Source organism: Canis lupus, chromosome 23 (assembly GCF_003254725.2).
Source record: "Canis lupus dingo isolate Sandy chromosome 23, ASM325472v2, whole genome shotgun sequence".
Classification (NCBI taxonomy): domain Eukaryota; kingdom Metazoa; phylum Chordata; class Mammalia; order Carnivora; family Canidae; genus Canis; species Canis lupus.
Window position 1 is genome coordinate 48,198,982 of NC_064265.1, and position 23,780 is coordinate 48,222,761.

The 23,780-nt window shown below is 36.1% G+C and overlaps 1 long non-coding RNA gene across 2 annotated transcripts; it reads right to left on the reverse strand.

Moving 5' to 3' along the window:
* Positions 1–5,232: 5,232 nt before the first annotated feature.
* Positions 5,233–18,759, reverse strand: LOC125753437 (uncharacterized). Of its 2 annotated transcripts, XR_007405302.1 has the most exons (4): positions 18,675–18,759; positions 13,942–14,045; positions 11,780–11,882; positions 5,233–5,365 (listed from the first exon to the last, which is right to left on the reverse strand). It is a non-coding gene; the product is annotated as an uncharacterized LOC125753437 (long non-coding RNA). The 2 variants fall into 2 exon arrangements; XR_007405301.1 differs by lacking the exon at positions 13,942–14,045 and having other exon boundaries at positions 18,675–18,752.
* Positions 18,760–23,780: the final 5,021 nt, after the last annotated feature.

The following is a 23,780-nucleotide window of genomic DNA, read 5'->3' on the forward strand; positions in this document are numbered from 1 at the left end:
AAAGGAAATCAACAGTATAAAGATGGCATGAATTCCAGGATTAAGGGGCCATCAGTTCATCAGTGAGGGTAGTTTAAGTGAAGTGCTGAGAGGTGAAAAGTAGATTCCAAGTAACTGAGAAGCAAGGGGTATGTTTGCTTTCAAACTTCTATTTTAAGAGATTTGAATTTTAAAAGGGGAATGATACAAGAATCAAAGTAGAGGAGAAGTTTTTATACATATAAAGAGAATGTAACCATTTTTTCAGGGCAAAGGGAATGTAGCCAGTGGAGTGAAAAAAGATGAAAGATAATTCCTGAATACCTTATTCCAAAGGGGTGCAGGTTATACTGCTATTTGTCTCTGAAACAATTAACTTAAAAATCAGAGTATATGCATGTAAACTTATATAACATGCACAAACAATTAATTACAGAACTCTAGTAAACTCAGATCTCCCTGGCTCTAAGAGCCATTCTGGATTGTTAGCCAATGAGTTTAAGTGCTTAAAAATCTACGTTGTTTCCCATCAACACTGCAAGAGGGCTCCTTTTTCTCCATATCCTCACCAACATTTGTTGTTTCTCGTGTTTTTGATTTTAGCCATTCTGACAGGTGTGAGGTGATACCTGATTTGCGTTTCCCTGATGATGAGCTATGTTGATCATCTTATCATGTGTGTCAACTGCCTGTATGTCTTCTTTGGAGAAATGTCTGTTCATTTCTTCTGCCCATTTTTAATTGGGTTATTTGTTTTTTGGATGTTGAGTTGCATCAGTTCTTTATGTATTTCGGGTAGTAACCCTTTATTGGATATGTCATTTGCAAATATCTTCTCCTCTTCATCAGGTTGCCTTTTATTTTTGTTGAGAGCAAAATGTTAAGCAAAATGAATCTGAGAAAGATAAATACCATATGATTTCACTCATAGGTGGAATTTAAGAAATAAAACAAATGAGCAAAGGAAAAGAGAGAGAGAGAAAACAAAAAAAATAGATTCTTAACTATAGAGAACAAACTGATGGTTACCAGAGGGGAGGTGAGCAGGGGGATGGGTGAAACAGGTAAAGGTGATTAAAGAGGGCATTTGTCCTAATGAGCACTGGATGATGTATGGAATTGTTGAATCACTGTATTGTACACCTGAAGCTAATATAGTACTGTATGTTAACTATATTGGAATCAAAATTTTTCAAAAACTAAGTTATCTCAGTGAGCACAGCATTCTGTGTTGTAGTTCTGTCGACTACAACCTCCCTCTCTGGCATTTATATTCTATGACAGAGAAAACCAAAATATCTAGCCCTCAGTTTTAACTAATAATGTCGAACAGTGTGCCGAGGCTAGATCCACCACAACAAAACAAAGAAAAGCATACTGGATGTAAACATAAAAGCTATGTAACAATTCCAGACACCGTGACGGAAACGGTCAAGGTAACAGAAGGTAATAAGCAGAAGACAAGACCTATGAGAAGGGTTTCATAAAGTTCATTGCAGCCTAAGAGGACTGAGCACCAATTATGTGAATTGTAGCTGATGAAAATGTGCCTGAAGGCCAGTATGACTTCAAGGAATTTGAAGGAAACAGAAGATATTCTGTCAAAGGACAATTCTAGAAACAACTTTCGAAGATATCATACCATACACACTACATATAGCACTGATGCAGTTGTACCCTCATTTCCAAAAATGTACAATACAAGCTAACAGATGTATGTGTGGGATGGAACAAGAATCCAGAGGAAGCTATGGGTACAAACAAAAGAATTAGCATTGAAAAAGAGAGATTATTCCTCTTAATTTCCCACATCTGTAACATTTATAAAAATCCAGAGAAGTTTGATGTGAAGATGAGGTAAATGAGACAGTAGAAGTTGAGAGCATCTGTTAGACTTGGGGTGGGGGAAGAAGAGGCAGAGACTGGAAAGAATAGACAAAGTTTGGAGCAGCATTTGAAGAAAGCAATAAAAAGATTTCCACTTAAAAATAGTGAACTATTCACTGGAAATTTTCATCCTAAATCCCCTCCAAGTGACAATAAAGAAATTTTTAAAAGGCAATAACCTACAAGAGTAAAGCTAAGTAGAGGATAAAGAGGTTTTAGAAAAAAAAATTGAAAGCTAGCAAGCAAATGGATGGTAACTGACTTAGAAATCTTGAGAAAACTGAAGCATAAGCTTTTAGTGGTCAAAATAAGAGGTACCCTATTGTTTCATTACAGAAAATCACAGGAATATGAAATACCAGGTATTTTGGAGGCATGAATAGTGAGATGAGGCTAGAAAGGGAATATTTGCTGAAAGTCATTTCTTTTTCTTAAGAAGTTAGCCACTCAGGTCCCCCAAACACACTGGGCAGCAAAGTAATCCTCCTTTTCAACCCAGCAGGGGTTTTCCAAGGTTGGTGACAATGAAGGTTGGTTTCCAATTGCCTCAGAGACAACGTGATTCTGGGTCAGCACTGTTCTTCCCAGGCCAACTCTACAGTGTGGCTCTGGAAGACGTTCCTAAAAATTCAGCCTTTGATACTGTCCATTGAATCCATGAACTCTCTGATACCCCTTAATAAATTCCTTTCTGGTTAAATTAGCTCAAATGTAAGCCTCTGCTAAAGTTTATACTATATCTACCCTATGATCCAGCAACTTCACTTTTAAGTATGTACACAATAGGTATGAATATATATACATATACACATTCATACATACACATATATACACACACATATACATATATATATCAAAAGACTTGTAAAAAATATTTAGAGCAGCTCTATTCATAATAACTAAAAACCAAAATGTCCATCAAAAATAGAATGGATAAATTGTAATATATTCATATAGTATAATAACACATCCCCTGCCCCCCAAAAAGAAAAAAAAACTACTACCACACATAACAATATAGAAGAATCTCACTAACATTGTTGACCAAGAGAAACCAGAAACAGAATATTTACCATATGATTCTATGTATGTAAAGTTTAAGAATAGGCAAAACTAAAACTAATAATCTCTAGTGATAGAAGCCAGAATAGTGGTCACCTCAGCAGAGAGCTACGTAAGGAAAAGGGGGCACAAGAAGAGGCTTCTGGGTTCCTGAAAATGTTCTATGTTTTCACAGAGGTGCTGAATACACAGTGTATACATATGTAAAATGTCATTGAGCTATATTTATACTTCGATTTAGAAAGAAAAAAGGGAGAGAGGGAGGGAGGATGAGGGGAAGGCAGGCAGGCAGGCAGGAATGAAGGAAGGAGGGATGGATGGATGGATGGAAAGAAGGAAGGAAGGAAGGAAGGAAGGAAGGAAGGAAGGAAGGAAGGAGAGAAGGAAGGCAGGCAAATTAGCTAGAGTGAATTCTGTTGCTGGCAACCAGAAACGCTGACTAAACCAAAAATAAATTAGAAATGAATAACAATCTAATGTATGATTAGATGGCAAGAATTTATAGTGGGCTTAAGTCTATACTTTCTCCAGCAACATCTATCAGATCTGGAGTAAAGTTAGAAGAAGACTAGCATTGGGTGCCTATAATATGTCTCATTAAGAGGGTGTTTTTAATGAACCTTTGCATTTAAACCACACAATCATTCTGAGGCAAGTGTTATAGGCTCAGAAAAGTTAAATCATCTTTCTGAGAGTAAAGAGCTCATTAATAGTAGAGTTGGAACGTGATTCAGGTCTCCGTGACTTCAGGAAACATTCAAGCTCTCCATGACACTCTGCTGGGAAAACAGGAGGCCTCGGCTTGGACACTGGAAAACAAGTATGGCGGGAGGTCAAAAGAACATGGCAGTCTGAGAGCGAATTTTCTATTGGGTCCAGTCTAGGTAGAAGTGAAAATATCATCAGATAAATTGGAAAATAAAATTATGACAAAGGACCAAAGGCTGTACTCAGTGTGAAGAGCAGATGCAGTATGAGCAGAGAGAAATTAGGGTGAAAGCTTAGAATCTTGAAGACAGAAAAAGCAAGAGTAATGAAATTGTTCATATGATGGAGACTGCTTGCATATATGCATACTCAAAATACAAGGAATTTTGCAAGATTCTAAAACCAGATGTTGGAAATATAGTACAAGCCTTCCCTTAGTCACAGTTCATTGGCAATAAATCAAGAGAACTATGCTGGGTATTACAGAGTACCTCACAATTTTATGACAATAAGGAATAGGCCTGGGTCAGTGAACTTGTGGTTCCTGTACAAGGAAACAGTGTGAAATGTAAGGGATGGCTTACTAATGGCTAGGCAGGAAGGTCCGTCTTTCAAATTCAATTCCTTTACATTTGAATTTGTAAAAGCAAGTACCCCTATTTTATTTCTCTGTTTTGTTTTTAGTTCTTGCATAATGGACACCTCCTACAAATGCTGTGTGGAATGCCTGGTAATTGTCCTGGTTTGGCAAATCCTGGCCATTTCATTCTGTTGAACTACAAGTGGAGATGAAGCCAAAATTCTAGAAGCTAAGAAAACCTTATTTGACATTTTCCTCTCTCAATTCCTTCCTCCATTTCTCTCTACTCCTGCTATTTCCTTTTTATATAAATATAAATAAATATAAATATAAATAAATATAAATATAAATATAAATATAAATATAAATATAAATATAAATATAAATATGATACAGAAAAATGAAATGGAAGATAGGACATTCCCTTGCAATAGTAATTATGGCAGGAAAGGGACATGTTGACTACTACCTCCTGTTGGTTAGTCTTACTTTTAGGTTTCCTTCTTTCTAACTTAGAATCAAAACACAACATGTGCATAATTGCTTTCATTTCAGGTTTAGTCAAAGTTCCAAAAGGAGACCTTTCATATTCTCCTTGGTGGAGAAGCAGGTTGACACCTCCCTCTTATAATTTGTCCCTAGATGTGATGCATGATCTTGCCTACAGATGGTGAAGAGACCAGGTCTTTGAGCCTGAAGACATGTCAAAAAACCAAGTTATCTGGTGAGAATCCACCATAATTCCTGCAATAAAATTGCTATATTTTCTTCTATTTAAATCATTTTTTATCTCTGTGTACTTTAATGTCTTCCATGAACAAAAAGGGTTGCTCCACACCACATCTCTACATTCACATTCTTATGTTATGTTTGTTTCCATGGCCATTACAGTGATAGTTTAATCTTTTTTAATCCTGATTGCTTCCAAGAAAGAAACTGAAAAGAGAAGGATTAAGAAATCAAGCAAATGTATTTTGTATTTGTTCTTGTGTCTTAAGCAAAGCACAGAAAAACACCCTTAGAAGTGGAGTCCACATACTTAATTAACTGCATCCTCCATGACTTCATAAGTAGAGATCTTTGAGAATGACTCACAGTTTCAGGCAGAGAATTCTTGCCAAAAATCCAATATTCTGAAGGCATTTCCATCTACCAGAAACATCCGGGGATATAGAAATTACTAGGGTGCCACGTTGTGGTGAATTCAAAAATAAATGCTATAAACCTTTGCTTCTTAGTATAAACAAACAAATAAAATGAGACCTTTTTTGTCAGATCATCTAGATTTCTGACACTTAACATATACTTGTGGATATAAATCAAAACAATGAACTATTTTAGTCTTTTTGCAAATGCTCAAATGCTACTTATAAAACTACCTAAGAATTACACCATCAAGTAGACACCTAAGGCTTTACTGATGAACACTGTAGGATATAAGAGAACATTTAGCTGTTCGACTTTTTTTTTTTTTTTTTTTTTTTTGCTGTTCGACTTTTTGATACAATTGACCATCAAATTTCTCCAATTAGTCATTTCAGTAATATAATATTCTATATCAAGTTTCCCCATCCTTGAAAACTGATGAAACAATTGGAAGACTCTGCTTTTCCTGATCCAAGTCATAGTTGGTGCAGGCAGGGAAAACTAAGAGGAGTAAATTGCCATCTTGGAGTTGGTAGTTATACCAAATGCATGAGGCAACCTGGGGTCATTCCCAGCGCCTTGGTTAGTACCACACCTGAATTCAGGGTTTATTTCCAGGGGCTATGGAAAGAGAACCAGGAGCAGTGCTGGGAGTCCCCAGGAGTGATAATGCAGAGAGAAATGCCTGGGCCAACCTAGTTAGATTTAGCTCATCTAGAAGCCCTGTGCTGGGAAGATGCCCCATTAGTGAACCAAATCCACTGCTTCTTGGGTTCCTCTGTACTCAATCCTGTGGAAGGTGTTTTCTGGGAGCCACTACAAAGGCTAAATGTGAAACATCAAATTGGTCTCATTCATATCAAAACTTCAGATCTTTCAGAGAGCGGCCACTAACTCGGCTAAAAGAAGTTTCTGATATATTTTAATATTAGCACTTACTCAGATTCCTTAAGGGCAGAAACTGTGTCTCATTCACTTTGTATTCTTAGTACCCAGCTCAGGGTCTAGCACAAAATCAGTGCTTCGGCATCATTTGCTGATACAGCATTTACTAGATAATATGATATTCCACCCAATGCTGCTTTCCCATTCTTTAACTAAAATAGTAAAGCATATGTAGTTTAGCAAAAATATAGTATCTGGTTCTGATAGACTCAAAAACCTTATTTATAAAATTGCCTCTATTTGACCTATGTTACCTGTAAAAGTGGCAACCCCACGTAATTCATCTTAACTTTTATAGCATTTATATTTTTCAAGACATGTTCTTTCTAGAGGAAGAAAAAATTCTCCTCTACCTTCTTCAGGTCTCCAGCTGAGCCTAAGAATTAGACTGACATAAGATAGACTAACAGGAGAAAAGCCTACAAATTTCATTGAATTTTTACATGTACATGGAGACTTTCACAAGAAAATGAGACCCCAAGAAGTAACCAGAGTAGGGGCTTTTATACCTTTTAGACAAATAAACAATAAATTTGTGAACACTTGACAAACAAAGGGGCTTGAGCTAGGGCAGTAAATGAAGAATTAACTGGGAAGATGAGAGTTAGCTTAACAAGATTTGTTTGTACAGATTTCTCAGCCCCAAGTTCCCTACCTCAGCTGATAAGAGTGTCTTCCTTCCTCACAGTGCAGAAAGGGGACCTTTTAATGGAGAGTTTCATCTCCTACTTTCAGGAAGAAAATGGAGTATCAAAGTGTCTTCTTTGCACCTGCTATTTCTTAAGTGCCTTTAATTCAAAATTATCCATATGCCAAAGTGGCATTTATTAGATTTCCTTCACCATGTATAATGCCTAGTTTTTACTATGAGGTAAGTTAAAAGGAGTGTGCCCATTTTATGATGAAGCCCAGAGAGGTGAGGTGCCTTCCCAAGTTGCCCAACATTGCCGACAAGGCCAAGGTTAAAATCATCAATCTTGCCTCAGTTAGCTCATTCCACCTTCCTTCCCAACAGCCCTAGGAGTAATAAATTATTTTCCCTCCTTTTCATATGTGACTCTCTTTTATTTTTTTTATTTTTTAACAGATTTTATTTATTTATTCATGAGAGATACATACAGAGAGAGAGAGAGAGAGAGGCAGAGACACAGGCAGAGGGAGAAGCAGGCTCCACGCAGGGAGCCTCACATGGGACTCGATCCCGGGACTTCAGGTTCATGTCCTGGGCTGAAGGCAGGCGCTAAACCACTGGGGCCACCCAGGGATCCCCTCACAGAGCCCCATGATTCTCTTTTAAAGATCATTAGATTCCATGTGTTCATCAAGTTGGACAGGAGACTTGTCATTTTAAGACCAATGGACCAAGATGCGGTTTGAACATTCAAAATGCATATTTTTTTTTACAGAGCAATAGGGCATGAAGTATTATAAACCAAATAATCATTCAAATCTTTTAACAGACTAAAAGCTCCAAATGCCAACAAACCCTCCAATCTCCTCCACGAAAAGTTGGAATCATTTTTAAAGTAGTTACCAAGACATGTGTTTTGTGATTAGCCATCTACATACCTGTTAGGTTTCAGAAATGACATTATAAAAAAATTTCCACACTGATCCTCTGGGAAAATTTCAACTGCCCAATTTTATTTCTTGCCCAGAGGTAACTTGAGTTAATTTACATAAAATATTCCTCTAAGCCATAAACCACTTAAACTTCTTTTTCCCAGAAGTAATCTTCCCATTACTTTTTCCTATTTTAAAAAGAATTATATTCATATGGAACAATTAATTTCAATGGCATCTGGTTTTTTTTTAACAAGAAATTTAGTTCTTAAATAAGTATAAAAATTATTCTCATCTAAAACTCTGATTAAAGCTCACAGTAAAAAACATGGTTTAGCATAGGGAAGAGTAAAGGCCTAAATAAAATCTTTTAGAATAAGAATTCCAGGTAAATCTAAAACTAATGAACATTTCTTTGCATTTTACTTAAAATCTAAGCTAGTTTTACCCCTCAAAGATTTAAGTTAGTAAATACTTGAACTAAATTCTCCCAGCTTGAATTCAGATTTTAATTTATGTCAAAATCTGTCAAATTCTAACTTGTCTGAAGTTTTTCAAATTAATTGCCCTATGGATATTCAAAATCAAATTTTTATATTGTATTCTTAGTAACAAACTTGAAATGGATGAGGAATGGACCCATCTCATCCTTATCATCTTCAGGGTCTTCCTACCCTCGGACCCTATTCACCGCCTCTTTTAAGCAGACATACACAGCCTCCTAAGAACAGAATTCCTTATAACAATTAATCATGTGTGTTTATGTCTGTGTGTGTGAGTTTCATCATCAAAATATATTTACTGAGTATCATAAATATGCTAGTCCTATTTTAGGCAATGTAGATACAAGAATGAAAAAGAAAGACAAGGTTCCTGCTCCCATAGAGCTTATATTCCTTTAGAAAGAGACAGGTAAGCAATAGGAAAAAAAAATCAGTGAGATGATCTTAGAGACTATAATTAAGCCATTTAATTTATAATGAGCTATGATTTCTAAGCCATCATTCTACATACCAAGGAAAAAAATCTAACCCATAAATTATTTGTATGCATGGTGAAATTATTTTAGTTTTTTAAATTTTTTAATTGAAGTAGAGTTGACATGTAATGTTATATTAATTTTGGATATACAACATAGTGATTCAGCAATGATATATATTATGTTTGCCAGGATAAGTGTAGTCAACATGTGTTACCATATGGAGTCATTACAGTATTATTGACTATATTTGCCATGATGAACTTTTCATCCCTGTGACACATCTATAACTGGAAGTTTGTACCTACCTTTTAATCCCCTTCACCTACTTCACCTCTCTCCTCCATCCCCCTCCCCTCTCGTGACCACAAGTTTGTTCTCTACATGCAATGAAATTTTTATGAACACTAAATTTAAAAAATAACAAGTTTGACCTGTGATAGTGTAGATATTTACTTAAACTTATTCTTTTCTATTTTGCAATTTCCCTTTTGTATTTTGGGTCCATTAACTGCTTTTTCTAGTCATAAACATTTTTGTAGACTCTGAAAGAGGGCCTACAGCCCAGACACTGTTCATAGATCCTGATGAATAAGCAGACTGTCCTTATAAGCTATGTAAAGGTCTGTGTTTCATGCTGATGGTGGGTAATAGCAAGATTTGCTACATATCAGAAGGCTCCACCTCCTTTTACCCCACACATGAGGATGCACACTCCCATTAGCTACAGGGGCTCAACCCAGGAGCTATTTCTAATGCAAAGGCTTATCAAAAAAGTCTGGGTGGTTGGTTGCTAGCAAATCAAAGAGAAGCACATGAATGGCAACTATGCAGTGGGGTCTATCCCCACTTTGTTTTTTTTTTTGTTTTTTTTTTTTTTCCCACTTTGAAAATTACTGTAGTGTACATTTGTTGTGACTTTCATTAAAGAGTTTTTTTTTTCTTGCATGTTAATCCGTGTTAAAAGGTTAGAGAGTAGCACCCTGAATTGTTGTTGCTTCAGGAAGGGAGGTACAGTTAATGATGCTGCACAGGATATGTCATGGCAGTCATAGCACTGTCAATGAGAGAATTTGTTTTCAGTTGTTCCCTTAATCAGGAAGTTATATTTCTTACAAAAAGTAGTTTTAACTCATTGCTTATCAAAACACTAACTCAGAAAGCAAAGAGGGCACACCCCCAGGTAAAACCAGAAAGTGTAAAGGTTTAGGGTTAGTTCAGAAAGACGGCTCAACTTTCTTATTTTACAGTCAGATGTGTGTCTCCCACCCTAGCTGTGCGACCCTGTGAGACTCTCTGAGCCTCATTTGCATATCTTTAAAATGGGATAACTATCATATCTAATTAATGGGGTTGTGATCAGTAAGTGAAGTGACACAGTGACACAAGACATGCTGACTGCTATCAGAGAGAGAGGGGCACCATGCAGAAAATGAAGTCTTTGGGGGACTAGAGAACAAGTAGGCAGCAGGCATTTTCCAGAGTATATTATTTAGAAATTCTGTTATCAAGGGGCGCCTGAGTGACTTAGTCAAGTGTCTGCCTTCGGCTCAGGCCGTAATCCAGCCCGTGTCCAGCTCCCTGTTCAGCGGGGAGCCTGTTTCTCTCTCTCTCCCTCTGCCTCTCTGGCCTTCCTCACTCCTCACCCCCGCTTGTGTGCATGCACTCTTTCTCTCAAATAAATAAATGTCTTTTTGAAAAAAAAGAAATGTTCATACTAAAGCTTGATATTTGGAGGAAATTTTGAGCAATATTATAGGATCTGACTATTTTATTCATAATTAGTAGTTAGAATTTTTTAAAAAAGAAAACAAACTTCCAAATGTGCTATCCCGTTTCAGAATAGTTTTGAATAATGCTATGTTAGCAACTCAAAAATGGCTTAAGTTTGAGAAAAACAAGAAAAAGTGCAGTACAGTTTTAGATCAATTCTTTATAGAGGAAAAACTTAAAATAGTTATTCCATCCATCAAGGTGTCAGAAACCCAATATTATACTAATATATTAGTAACATGCACAGAGTTCTCATTCATTCTCAGTGAATCCTTATGATGTATTCTTAAAGTTTGGATTGAAAGATTCCTTCAGATTATTGGCATTGATGGAAACTTGGCCCGAATAAAGCCTTCCTGGTGCCCAGACGGTTCTGGCATCAACCAGGTGGGTTTCTAGTGGACTATACTGCAATCTTGTTATTCTTCTATACTTGGCCCTATTACATCTGTTCCTTTCATGATAAAGAAATTTACATCTAGTAAAAGATCGACATTAAACATCAGCCTAGTAGCAGAGCCCTGATAGAACTCTGGATTCAGGGATCCCTGGGTGGTGCAGCGGTTTAGCGCCTGCCTTTGGCCCAGGGCAGGATCCTGGAGACCCAGGATCGAATCCCACGTCGGGCTCCCGGTGCATGGAGCCTGCTTCTCCCTCTGCCTGTGTCTCTGCCTCTCTCTCTCTCTCTCTCTCTCTCTCTCTCTCGCTGTGTGCCTATCATAAATAAATAAAAATTTAAAAAATTAAAAAAAAAAAAAAAGAACTCTGGATTCATGATGGTTTCTGAAGACTCTACCCACCATCCCTGGTCATCTCCAGGATAGGAAAGCAATCCTAACCAAAGTCAGCAGTGGATTTTCTTGTGGACTCAGGCTAGAACACAACCTCAAACTACATAGGAAAATCATTGACTCTTGGGAAACGGACGGCAAAAGCATCATAAATAAAAACCTGCCTGAAAACAGGTGTGTGCTTTCAGAAAGGTTCTGAAAAGCCATCCAGACATTCATGTACATTTTTTTTTTTTTATGGTCAGCTGCTGCATAAGTATTTTAAGAAGCACTTTGGGAAGTCACAGCAGGAACCTGGCTTTGTGTTTCAAAAGTACCAGCTTTATTGCTGCTCAAACAGAAATAAAGGGGAAACAGCATCATTACCTGGCAGGTTTTTCAGTGTGACTCCAGCAGGAGTTCTCACCTTTCTAGCTCCAACATGCTTGCCTTCCCAGCCTTGTGAAAAAGAATGCCGTCTTGGCAGAACCTGAACCAAAAATGAAACATGGTTTCAACATTTTCATGCCATTTTTTTTTACCAGGAAATGCTTTCATTGGGAACATATTGGTTTACTTAGAACATGTGTACCTCTTCTTTTGAGAACAGAACATTTCTTTATTTGGTGGCCTCGAGAGCCTTTTTACCTTCAGCTGGATGGAGGGAAGAAAGAAATGGAACTCCAGTGGAAAGGTAACTGTACATCTCTGTCACACATTTTCTTGCTGAGCTACATAATAGTTTATAAGCTCTCAGCTGAGACTTATAAAAGTGTTTCCAATTGTTGGTTCAAGGTTTGTAGCCAGCTTAGAAATTGTTGAAATGTACAAAGTAAATGAGAAGAAAAAAAAACCCAGTGGGGAATGAAATTCTAGGTCATGCTTTTAAGAGCTGCTTGACAAAAAAAAAAAAAAATAGAGGATAGGAATAATTTTAGTGTTCAGTTTTCTGAACCAAGGGTTTTGAGGGTCACACAATATGTACATCTCTGGCGCAAATGACTCAATGATTGAAGAGGGCTTAATTCTATGTTTTATAAAATGCAAAAATGCAAATATATTGAATGGTATGGAATCCTGCCAAATATCAATAATCCTGGATTGTGTAGCTCAGTGAAACCTCTGTTGCTTTCTCTTGTAATAGTGGTTAAAAAAAGAAAAAGAATTTTGAGTTGAGGCAAGAGACAGGAGACAAGGTGATGGTACAGTAAAAATAGCATATTAAATTTTCAAGACAGTCCTAAAATACCTGAAAGGAACCTGAGAAGAAAACACCGCAGTGCCCATAGGAAGTGATATGCATGGGTAAGCTGATGGTGCCAGGTCAGGACATTTTGCTGAGCTAGGGTATGGGGTCATCATTAGCATTGTGTAGTGTGCACCATGGTTTTTCTGTTAAGCGATGCAGAGCCTAAGGTTCGCCCAAACGGAAACATTCCTTTCACTCTGCACCTCTTCCTCCAACTTCCTCTAATCACCCAACTTTGATTAATTTCTATTCACCTCTCAGATGTCAGCTCAAACATCACTTCCTTAGAGAAGCCTTCCCTGACTGGGTTTCAGTGGAGTTGAGTGTCCCTATCATATACTCTTTCTACCTCCATACATCACAGTTGATTTTCTATTATGAGTATACGATGAGTGGCTGTCCCCATCATCTCCTTTGAGTTCATTTGCCTGCCTTGGTCACAGATCTTCAACAGATGTTGGTTAATGACTCAATAAGTATAGCAATGGATAAATAAACCAAAGTAACAACAGAATGGAGGCATGAGAGTCAATCTATCTCCTATCGACAGGGAGAAGTCAACAGTCTTGACTCCATTTTTAGACATAAACAGACCATCCTATCTTAACTTTTTCAATTTATACATAAAATTCAGTAAAATTACTTTCTCTCCCCACTCAACAGAGACATGCTACCACTTTTCTGCCATCTTAACATTTAGCACAGTGCCCACCATTAAAACACATCAATACTATGTGAAGAAATTTAAGCCATATCTGCTATGTGGCATAATTATTCTGTAATGGGGATTGGTGGATCTCTGAGAGGGAGACTTCAGAGAAAGGAGACTGCTGAGGCAGACACAGGGCCTCCACATTTTCTTTTGTGGTATCTGGCCATGAGCAGCACATTTGATACTCTGGTGACACAGCACAGGATCTCTTCCTAAATGTGCATCAGCCTAGTTTTTTTTATCATATTTTTTTTTTCAAAGACCTCAGGTAATGCTTGTATTTCTGTAGTAATGGATTCATGCAAAAACTTGTCACCTCTGGGACACCTGAGTGGCTCAGTCAGTTAAGTGTCTGATTTTGGCTCAAGTCGAGATCTCAGGGTCCTGGGATCAAGCCCCACGTTGGGGTTGGGGTTTAGTGGGGCTTCTGCTTTGTCCTTCGTCCTCTGTCCCACTTATGCGCTCCCACGCACACATGCTCTCTTACAAAATAAAATCTTTATAAAAAAAACCAAACTAGTCATCTCTAAGGACTTCAAGTTAGATGCTAAAAGATTATAAAACATAATTTTTTCTACCCTCACTAACCTCCTTTATGTCGATTACATAGCTGTCCAAAAGAAAGAGCAACCTAAAATCAACTTCAGTGATGATCATGGAGGGCAATCTAACATCATGGAATCCCAGTGATGCTAGAAACAAACATGACTGAAGTCATAAGTCAGCAGTGATAAGTCTGTAATAATCTAGCTCTCGAAATGGGAAATACTGGCCTATCATTTACAAGGGAGGTCTGATTCAATGCTCATTTAAATGAACCACTCAGTCCTTACTTTCCTTTCGTGTCTCTGCAAATATTTTTTTTGTAAAATCCAGGGCATACTATCATGATTCTCAACCTTTTTAGATATATGTAGCCTTATTTTATGAGCAACCATAAAATTGGCATTGAAAGTTTTATATGCTACCTTCCCTTTTGCTCCTTCCCCCCCCCATAGACAGAAATTGTCATATGGATTGCAGAGCCCTTTATAAACTATCCAGTAATGACAATCTAAAATACTTTCAGAGTCTCACCTATTCAAAAAAACTTGATTCATTCTCTATATTCTAAACTCACCATTAGATATAGAATTATCTTAACTATTATCTGGAAAATTATTTACAATACTTACTTGTTCATTTATTCATGTAGCTAATAATTTCTGCAATAGAAATATACATTTTTTTTCTAGGAGTCAGTAGCCCTACATTTTATTTCTACTCTGGGTGGTTTTATGACCTTTGAAATAGAACTTAATATCTCAGTAACTAAGTTTTATACTCTGTAGAACCAAGGGGTTAGACCAATGTATTGTAAAAATACCTTCCAGGTGTGATATTTTAAGATTAAGTAATTACAATTATTGACAGGGATAAGAGCAAGACCTTCTTCTTAGCATCTAACATATTTTATCTCACTCAATATTTCCAATAGTCCTATGAAATAGATAGTATTATTATTGACATTTTACAATCAAGAAAAGGAGACACAGAGAAGTTATATAACTTTCCCAAGATCATTCAATGGAAATAAATAGGGCTGGAATAGAAATCCAGCTCTGACCTGCACAAATCAGAGGTCAGGGAAGTGAAGATAAAATTAAGCCAAATGTTAAACTCAGTCACTTCAGAAAATCTCAGTGGTATCTCTGGTTATGATTATTACGGGTTATTATGAATTATTCAATTGGATAGAAACAAGGAAGAACATATTATGTCTCCAGCTCTGTAAGATCCCTAAGCTATATTCTATCAACAATTCTCCCATAGACTCCCTTCACCACATGCTACCACATAAATGTATGCATAGACTCATGTGTACACACGCACACATGCACAGTTCTGGATCAGGGATATCTGCCTCCTGTAAGTCTATCATACATTACATGATGATTTTTTGTAAAACAATGCTTACATAATAAAGTTAATGTGTTTGAAACAATGTTTATAGAGGTACTGGTGCATTTCATTTAATTTCATTTAGAGAAATACCTATAGAGATAGCCGCACACCTACAAAGCTTTTGACCTAAAAGTATTTAACATACTTTCTTATTCCAATTTTTTTTCTCCTCAAATTATTTTTGTTTAAAGTAGCAATAGACAGGAATAAAAAAGACAGAGAAATTATGGTGACACAGAAGGAATACAGAAATAAGAGTCAGAGGACTTTGGTTTGACTCTCAACCCATGCAACCAAAAGTAGGTCATCTTGCTATTTCATTCCTCAGTTTTACCATTTGTAGCATGGGGATAATGACAGCATTTACCCCAATAGGTTTGGGAGTCTTAATGAATAAAGAAATGCTACAAAAAAGGATATGTGAAAAGTTGCTAAGAGAGTAGATCTTAATTCTCATCACAACAAAAAAAAATAATGAAAGTTTTGGGTCATAGGTGAAGTTTGGGTTAAGAGAATATATTTAATTTTGTTATTTAATCTTTAACTTATTTAAAGAAATTGTCATTGTGGCTTGTCATTAAAAACATACAATATGGCCTTTTCAGTGTTGTGGCTACAGCCATGAGTACACTCAGGCTTCAGGAGAGGCTTGCCTTCAATATCCTCCACTGTAGCAAAAAAAGTCTGGCTGGATTCCAATGAGACCAATGAAATCACCAAAGCCAACTTCTGTTAGCAGATCCAAAAACTGACCAAAGATGAGCTGCTCATCCAGAAGTGTTCCCAGGCTTGGTGTCAGAAAAAAACTTTGACCGCAAGGGCAGGCATATAGGCCAGGGATCCCTGGCTCATCAATTTTGAAAGCAGTTTCCATAGTCTGTTAGAAGTGTTATAATACACCATGTTCTAATATTCTTATCAAGTTATTTCTTCATGAATTTTTTTCTAAAATGTGCATCAATTCTCAGTCACTAGCTTAAACAACTAACTTAGCTATTAGAGTGCATATATTTATTATATTCTGGTAGAAATTTCTTGGTTAAGCTAATAACATTCTCATTTTATTTAAGTAATTTCAAAGTTAATTAAAGAAAAATAAAGAATATTTGAGATTTTAATGGAATAATAAATGTAGTTGTCCCTTAGTCAAATCTTTGAGTAATTAACAGAGAATTACATACCCAAGCATTACTTAGAAATGGACTGAAGATATCATGTACACATATCTATATATAAATGGGTACAAATATATAAATCAAATGAAGCATACAAAAACAAATTTTTTTAAAAACTTAAATAGTTTAAAAGTCATACAGAAATCTCATACAATAAATGTTGAGGGATTTCACTTTCAAACATAACTTGCTGAGTAATTTGAACAAGCCCTCCTGCTGAGAACAACTAGAAATACTGAATTGGGGGTATCCCTGGGTGGCTTAGCAGTTTGGCACCTGCCTGCGGCCCAGGGCATGATCCTGGAGTCCCGGGATTGAGTCCCGCGTCGGGCTACCGGTGCATGGAGCCTGCTTCTCCCTCTGCCTATGTCTCTGCCTCTCTCTCTCTGTCTATCATAAATAAATAAATAAATAAATAAATAAATAAATAAATAAATAAATCTTAAAAAAAAAAAGAAATACTGAATTGGTTGCAAAATATATACTTAAAAGCTAGGAAGGGATCCCTGGGTGGCGCAGCGGTTTGGCGCCTGCCTTTAGCCCAGGGCGCGATCCTGGAGACCCAGGATCGAATCCCACGTCAGGGTCCTGGTGCATGGAGCCTGCTTCTCCCTCTGCCTATGTCTCTGCCTCTCTCTCTCTCTCTCTCTGTGACTATCAGAAATAAATAAAAATTAAAAAAAAAAAAAGATTTAAAAAAAAGCTAGGAAAAGCTAAAATATAGTGAATAACTGGCTTCCCAAAATCCAACAAAAAGTGAAATTCAAAAAGGTGAACCTGTTATTCAAGGCCACTCCTACCCTTGCTGATGCAGCAGGAAGACTGAGTAAGTTTGAAAGTCTCGCAAAGTTAGGGAGCAAATGTTGGAAGTACAATAGCCAATGTCCTGATAAAACATTATCTTTTAAGACAGGAATCTGGAAGGACTGTACCCTAACAGTCATGGAGAGCCAGAGGTAAAGAAGAGTTAGCAGGTAATACAGCTCAGCTTTGCATCATTCAGATAACTCAGAAAATTTTATTCCTTAAAATTGAATTGAAAAATATTTGAGGGGATCCCTGGGTGGTGCAGCAGTTTGGCGCCTGCCTTTGGCCCAGGGCGTGATCCTGGAGACCTGGGATCGAATCCCACATCGAGCTCCCGGTGCATGGAGCCTGCTTCTCCCTCTGCCTGTGTCTCTGCCTCTCTCTCTCTCTCTCTCTCTCTCTCTGTGACTATCATAAATAAATTAATTAAAAAAGAAAAAAGAAAAATATTTGAGACTGTTACTGAACTGAGTCTAGAAGAATCAGATAAAACATTTATTTCCTATAAAGTTATTATTATCCTTGAATTTAAACTATTTCTAGGGATCCCTGGGTGGCGCAGTGGTTTGGCGCCTGCCTTTGGCCCAGGGTGCGATCCTGGAGACCCGGGATCGAGTCCCACATCGGGCTCCCGGTGCGTGGAGCCTGCTTCTCCTTCTGCCTGTGTCTCTGCCTCTCTCTCTCTCTCTGTGACTATCATAAATAAATAAAAATTTAAAAAAACTCTTAAACTATTTCTATAAACAAGTTTTCAAATACCACATCAAGTGATCATCAGTTGGGATACACCATGCATGAAGAGAGACAGGACAAGAAAAGACCATGAATGACAAACAGTAAAACAATAGACAGTAGAAAGAGATCCACAGAGGCTCAAGAATTATCAGTCATAGACTTTAAAATAACTGTACTTACTACTGTTTGAGGGCTTAAGAAAAACTGTAACAAGAATTAAAAACTATAAAAAGTTATATAGCTAATGTGAAAAAGAACAAAATAGTAACTCCATAATCAAAAACTATTAAAACAGAAATTAAGAACTCAGTGTTTGGTTTCAAAAAAACTTAGCTGAAGAAACAATTAGCAAACTGGAAGATAGCTAAAAAGAAAATACCTACAACAGAGCAAAAAATGGAAAATATAGAAAAGTGTAAATGATATAAAAGTTACAGTGAAAACATAACCTACAAAAGTTTCAAAAGGAAAGTTTAAAAAAAATTAATGGATCAGGTACTATATGTAGAGATAATTCCTAAAAATTGTTTAAAACTAATGAAAACTGTTTAACCCACAGGTTAAAGACCAATGAACTCCAAGTTGGATAAATTTAAAAAATTTACATCTAGATACATCATAATGAGATCAATGAAAAAAACAAAAAACAAAAAAAAATACCTTAAAAGTAGCTGTGGTAGGCAAAATCTGAGATGGCCCCTGAAACCCCTACCCCTTGGTATACATACCCTGTACAATTCCCTCTTATCCTGGCAATATATAGTCTGTATAATCCCCTGCAATGATGAAGTCTGTGCTTATGATGGAATAGTCCACCCTTGATTAGGTTACACTAGCGGCCATGGTGATTGGATAGCCACACTTGTGGTTATGCTAAATTAAATGACTCATTAGTATAGACTGGAGAGAGATTTTCCTGCTGGATTTGAAAAAGTAAGCTGACATGTGAGAAAGCCACATAGCTAGGACCTGATGGCCTCTAAAACTGAGAGCTGTCTCTGCCAATAGCCTGACAGAAAATAGGGACCCCTCTCTTCTTACTGCAAGTAATTTAATCCTGTCAACAATCTAAACGACCTTGGGAGATGATCCTGAGATTTAGATGAGATTGCAGCCCTGACTGACCTTTCATTGCAGTCTTGTGAGACCCTGAGCAGAAGATCCAGCTGAATATGCCAAAGTCATGAAAGTGGTTATGCTGTAGTGGGATTCTAAGTAACATTTTTCCTTTTCATTATTTTCCAATCTTTCTTCAATATTTTATACTCATTTTAGTATTTTAATTCTATTTATTTCATATTAGTTTTTTGAAGATATTATAAATGGAATTTTTCTGAGTCAGGTTGGCATGAATTGGAAGTTTTCTTAAAAACATACTTGCACCCTTTCTCCTCTTTATTTTAAATATTAATTTCTGTATCCAATTGGAATCACTGACCTAATACTTTATATATAGCTCATTTCACTTCATATACAAAATACTTTTAGTTTTCTCTCCCCAATCCACCACACTATTAAATGAGTACTTATTTCCTAACTTCTTTCCTAACGCTTATTTCCTAAGTGACATAGTCCTAGAAATATTACTCCAAATAACAAACAGAAAATAAAACTCCCTTTGACCTTGCTTTGACTTTCATAAAGAAAGATAAAAAATTTTGAACATGCTTATACCACATGACAATAATTAATTTCCTGGAAAAGTGAAGTACCCTTAGAAAATTAATGTTTCATTTCAAATAATGAAATTTATCACATTTTTCTTTCATGGCTCCTGGATTCTTGTGCATTGTTGAGAAAGTTTTACCACCTAAAGATTATTTTTCTTTAATCCTTATATATTTTCTTATACTACTTATATTATTTTTATGATTTCAACTTATTTTTACATTTAAATTTTGATCCACATGAAATCAAAGTGGATAAAAATTAGTAAAGATCCACCTTTATTTTTTCAATTTTCTTAACACAGTTTATTAAATAATCCATTATTTCCCCCTTTCTTAAAATGCATGTTTTATTATAAACTATATTTTCGTATATTTCCATGTCCATTTCTTGATTCAGTTTTATATTATCAATCTCTTTGTTTACTCTTACTCCAAACTATGTTTATTCTTATGTCAAGGTATAATTTTATTTACTGCAGCACAGTGTACTAATAAAGAGCATTAGACTCTGGAGCCAGATTACCTGGGTTTGAAGCCTGCTTCTTCTACTGACAAGCTGTGAGACCTTGATCAAGTTACTTGACCTCTCTGTGCCTTGGTTTTCTTATCTGTAAAATGCCAATAATAATAATAATACCCTCTTAGTAGGTTTGTTATAAGAATTACTACATGATAATATTCAATATATGTAAAACACATAACCATGTATAATACATATTAAACACTACCAAATGTTTATTAAATAAACACAATTTAACATCTACAGTATGTACTGTTTTGTTATATATTATTTTTTGTAATTTTCTGGCTATTCTTCTATGTTTATTTTCCATGTGAACCTTAAAAAATTGAATATTAATGTGTTGTATCTTTATTGGGTTCACATTGAACTTATAATTTATAATATAGAAGTATTTTTACAATAATATCTTTTTCTCTCAGAACAAGATATATATCATGACATTTGGTCAACTTGTCCTGGGGGTCTTATAAGTAATTTAAAGTCATTTAAAAATGTCATTTTCACATAGATTTTACAAAATTCTGTAAAGTTTATTCATAGATATTTTATATCTCTGGTTATTACTGTAAATGTAATCTTTTCATTATGTTTTATGTTTTTTAGATTTTGTACAATTATTGCTTTTTGCATATTAATATAGTAATAAGCTACTTTAAGGAGCTCTTGTCTATTGCTTATATTATTTTATCAGATAATTAATTGTGGCTTCTATATATGGTTGTTAGGACTGAATTATATTCCCCCACAAAATCCATATGTTGAAGTCCTAACCATCAATGTGATGATATTTGGAGATTGACCTTTGGTAAGTTATCAGGTTTAGATGAAGTCATGAAAGTAGGGCCCCCATGGAGAGTTTAGTGCCCTTATAAGAAGAGAACTCAACCACGCTAACACCCTGGTGCCAGACTTTCAGCTCTAGAAGTGTGAGTAAATTTATGTTGTTTAGACAACTCAACCTACAGTATTTTGTTGTAGCAGCCTGAGCAGACAAAGACAATAATCAACTCATCTGAAAATAATTGTTGTTTGCCTCTCTCCTTCAATTTCCATATCACATCTTTTTCTCATGTAATTGCATTGTTGGCAAGGACTTCTAGAAAAATACTAAATATTAGAAATGATAGAACAGCCCTAACACTTCACCACTAAACATGACAATTAAGGCTTCTTTTCAGTCTGTGTATAATGTCACTAATAATAATTATTATAATAGCTAATAGCTACTGAATTCGTAGGGTATTGTGTGCCTTTCATATACTGATTGAATTAATCCTCACGTTAATGCTCTGAGGAAATCCTATTGTCTACATTTTACAGATAAAGGAACTGAGACACAGAGAAGTCATACACAATGTCCCAGGTCACATATCCTCCTCCCATAACAAGCCCTGCACTAACTACAACATTATAGTTTTTGTTTTATATATCTGTTTCCTCACTATTCTATACTTCTGGAGGGTTGGCTCTCTTAAGACAAAGCCTGAACACATTAGACATTCAGTAAATGTTTGCTTAGAGAAGGAATGAAGGAGCTGGTTTCTGAGAAAACAATGGATTCTGTTTTAGGATATGACAAAAGTGAGTTGCCTGCAGAAAATCTAGGGGCAATATCCTACAGACAGTTGAATGAATACGTGAGCTGGGAAAACATCTTAGCTAAACCTAAGGTTTGCAGTCACAAATCTTAGTTTAATTATGATTGCTCATACTACCTAAAATTAATTTTACATTTTATTATTAAAGATGTTGAAATACTAGTCAATAGAGAATTCCATTTAACAGGACTTTGAAGTCATGAGCATGGTTAAGAGCACACACAGAAGACATGTATGGTAAGTAAGAAAAGGTGAGGAATGGGCACATCTTGGTATTTTCCCCCAGTACTGAGGATATGGCTAAACAGTGTGCCTGGGAAACAGGGAGGAAAATTTCATGCCAACACATTTTCTTAATAGTCTTTCTCAAGAAAAAATTGTATACATCTTTAAATTATTCTAGCCTGAACAGGAGTAAATTGTCTGGAAAAGAATTCTTTCTCAGCTCCACAGGTACACTCTATTACCTTATTCTTCCCTTCAGTGATCCTTATTGTTTTTCCCATTGTTGGTTTTACTTAATCTACAGCAAATGCACTATCTATTGCTTTATTTCCTACCACATTATCTGAATTTCCTCCTGTGTCTTTAGCATTCCTTCTTACACAGATAACCAATTCATATCTTAAAACTACTGACTCATCAAAATAAAGTAAAATGCGAAAAAAAATTGCATTCAATAGAATTGCAGGCTTACTGATGGGATCAGTTTTAATGAGAGCTACCAATGCAAGGCACAAGCCAAACACCAGGGCCTGGGAAGTCAAGCTGAGGCAAGATAAAAGGAAACCCAGGCAAGAGAACAAAGTAAACTGGCAGAAGCAGGGCTTCAGTGCCCTGTGTCAATTTCTACTTCTCCCTATCAAAACTGAATTCTACAATCATGGGCTCCCTGGAATTCCCAGAAAACATGTCTGTCCAGAACTGAATTTAAACACAGAATAGGGTTAAGAGAGTTCTATTGTAAAATCTAAAATGAAAGAAAGAAAGAAAGAAAGAAAGAAAGAAAGAAAGAAAGAAAAACAGACTACCTTCTATTTCTATATTCATGGTGCCATTTTGTCTGTTGGGTGATATTTTGGTTGTTTGGGTGGTAAATCCTCCAAGTGGTTTTGTTGAAAATAACAGAAATGCCAATTAAGACTGGGTTAAGCAATACGAAAGTTTTTTATGTTATATAAAGGGAAGAACAGAGATTGATTGAGCAGCCTTGTGATGTTAACATGAATACAAGTTCTTTCCATTGTTTTACTCTGCTGGCCATGCTTTTCCCTACTCTCTGAGGCCAGTCCACCTCAAGGCCATGGCTGCTAGCCAGCAGGAACTAGAACAAGTTTCTTTAATCACACTATCACAATAGGCAAAGAAACATCTCCCCCAATTGGAGATTGTAGGATGCTCATTCTGTCAAATTGGGCAAACCTAAGACACAATAAAAGCCCTGGTATATTCTATGTGCTCATACTCAGACTAATCAAGATCCAGCCCTAGGGTTTCCGAAGGAAAGATACATGAAAAAAGAGTTTTGTTTGAAAAAAAGGTGAAAGGAGAAAATAGAACCTAACAGGTCCTTTACATCCAATCAGAAAATCTGAGGTAGCAATAATGGGCACAAATTTTGCTGTGATTTTCCAACATATTATATTCTATAAGCTTATTAATATATAATGTATTTTTATTGGATATTAAAATCTGTTTATTTGAATGTATTTTATGAAAATACTGATTTTCATTTAAAATAGAGTTGAACATGATTGCATTACACATTAGAGCCACTTTTTGACCAGAAAAAAGTACTACTAATTTTCTAGTGGGAAAATGTATAATCTAGCAGAGATCCAGCAAGCAGGTATTATGAGATGCACATGTGCTTCTGCATCATGAAAAGTAGAAAGACAGAAACTCTTTAAAATACTTACTACTTTCAGGAGTGTCCGGGTGGCTCAGTTGGTTAAGTGTCTGACTTTGGCTCAGG